The sequence below is a fragment of the Myiozetetes cayanensis genome, unplaced genomic scaffold (assembly GCF_022539395.1).
Source record: "Myiozetetes cayanensis isolate MyiCay16 unplaced genomic scaffold, myiCay2020 scf10, whole genome shotgun sequence".
NCBI classification, from domain to species: domain Eukaryota; kingdom Metazoa; phylum Chordata; class Aves; order Passeriformes; family Tyrannidae; genus Myiozetetes; species Myiozetetes cayanensis.
Window position 1 is genome coordinate 9,836,132 of NW_026086605.1, and position 2,465 is coordinate 9,838,596.

General features: G+C 43.0%; 1 long non-coding RNA gene across 1 annotated transcript; it reads right to left on the reverse strand.

The window, feature by feature from the left end:
- Window positions 1–315: 315 nt before the first annotated feature.
- On the reverse strand, window positions 316–2,091 carry LOC126649986 (uncharacterized). The gene is made up of 3 exons (XR_007631230.1): window positions 2,011–2,091; window positions 601–754; window positions 316–514 (listed from the first exon to the last, which is right to left on the reverse strand). It is a non-coding gene; the product is annotated as an uncharacterized LOC126649986 (long non-coding RNA).
- Between the last annotated feature and the right edge of the window lie 374 nt (window positions 2,092–2,465).

Below are 2,465 nucleotides of genomic sequence, written 5' to 3' on the forward strand. Positions count from 1 at the left end.
CTCTCCTCTCTCTACCACCTCCATGTCCTGTATCCCACTCAGTCCTTCATGGGACCACCAACACTCCTTCCTTGCTAAGGCTCCTGACATCCACTTTGCAGTACTTTCCAAAATCCTACCTTCCTGTGTTGCAGTCTCCTCGTAGCATTGTGTCCTTGGGCTTGTTCCTGGCACTGTTTCCTTACTGCTAGACACTGGATATGTGCAAAGCCCAGGTGAAAATGCCCGTGTTAGCTTCTTATGCTCTACTCACAGCTCCACAGCAACAGACTACTTTTCTTCTCATCCTCTAGCGTTACTCTGTGATGCTTTGTCTTTATCATTAGCACATGCATGTGACATCACCAAGCACTGCACTGTCTCACCCGAGGAATGGCTGCATTTTGGTTGCCTTTACCTGGGGCTCCAGGTAAAGCTGTTCCATAATGGAGTGACCTTGTAAATAATCCATTATAAATTATTCTTTGTCTGCACACAGGTAAACAAAGGTCTCACACCTTGAAGATGCTGTTAGCTGTGGTGAAAAATCACAAGTTAGCCGTTGATTTTAGCAGAACAATCAGCACAAAGTATCAAAAGGTGGCTGTGCCTCTGCCCTACCGTGTGGCATGATCAGCTTGAGGCAGATGCATTTTTTAGGTATATTCTGTGTTTTGCAAAACGAGACAGTTGAGGACAGGATGCAGTCCTACAGGCATGGTGAGCAGATCACATCTGTCTTGTTCATCAGTTTTTCCAGTTTCTGGGAGACCCACTGGAACAAAGTATCACCAGAAGGACACGTGTTTTATAAATAAGCAATGACAGGCAAAAAGCAATTGAATTAGATCCCCAAAGCTTTACCAAGACAGATGATCCTTGAAAGCACAGCTAGGATATTAAACACAGTGAAAGTATAATTCTTAATTTCTAGGCATCTGTGAGAATAATTACCATTCTTTTGGGGGTATTGTAGTGACTGTAGCTGGTAGATGTCTAAATGAGACAATATTTCCTTTTGATATTGCATCATTAAGATAACTGATTCCTATACCCAGACAAATGTTTCATATAACTCTTTCCTCCCTTTTCCTAATGTGTGCAATTGTGAGAAAGCAGCACTGTAGGGATTTAGTGGCTGTATCTCTTTATGAGCCTGAACTGTGACATGGAGGACTCAGTGAGTTTATTGATTTTAATTTCTTATATTTGGGATTTATCTTCTCGGCTTTTACTTAACAGCTGAGAATACTCACAGTATTGACATAGAAGACTGGCTACCCAAGGGCAAATTTCAGATCCTCATTTCTCCACCTGTGCATTTATTTGTTTGCTTCTGGATGGATACCAACTGCCAGGCTTTGATCCAGGCTTTGATCAAAGAGTGGCTAACGGGTACACTCTGTGAGAGAGTATTCCTCTCTCTTAGAATCCATAACCAGAGCTGGGGGGGGAGTGTGTGTGCTTTAAGCAGACTTCCATGATTATCATAGGGAAAGATCAAGTATTCCCTTTGAAGATCCTTTGTTACTGAAATCTCGATTATCACCTATGATTTGGTCTGAAAACCCCAACTACAAACTACACAGTAGAGTTTTCTAGGGGGTAAAGGGATCTAAAAGACAAGTTGATAGCTGTGCGTGCCAGAATATTTATTTTTCCCAGGAAGACAGACACAGTGGTCCTGAAAGCAATAGTAGAGAAAACCTAGTGACAAATCCCTTTTCAGGCTGTTACATGAGAGTTTTTGGCTTAAAGCAGACTCAGCACTTCCTGGGCCATTTCAGTATAGGAAGGAGTGTTGAGTCAGGTTAATTTCTTAACTGGAGTATTTAAGGACTAAGCTAATAAGGAGCTTTATGACTGAGAATTCATGTGGCAACACAGAGAAGGTGAAGAGACATGAAACAACAGGTGAAGTGTGTCTGTCATTCCCAGAAGAGGTGTTTTCTCCTGTGGATGCATTGCTGAACTTTGGTGCCAGGAGGAGCAATATCTGTCAATGATTTGTGGTTCACCTTGCTCACTTACCTGCTCTTTTCTCCATGGTATCCTTTTTATCTTCTTCAACTTCCTTAACGTCTATGAGGCAAGTATTTGTACCCTGGTGTGCCTCTACATTCCAGTGTGCAGAGCCATAGGCTGGATGTTGCTGCAACATTAGGTATTGCTGCTAGAGAGAATTAATGGCCATAAGTTGCAAGGGGTAATGAACTCTAATGACTTTCTCACTTGACTGTCTTGGTTCAGTAACACAGGGGTTGATGTAAGACTTTCTTTAAAAGATATTCGACTTACATGTTTCCTTGCCTCCTTTGGTCCCTCCATCCTCCCTTCCTTTACCTTCTCTCTTCCAGTATTGCCAAGCCTGGCAGGCCAGTGGTGCTTTCTCCATCTTCTGTGTTGAGATAGGATCGACACCAACCAGCCACAGGGCAGGGCTATGTCCAAAGCCGTTTCCAGTTCTCCCCCATGTGAAGGGCCAG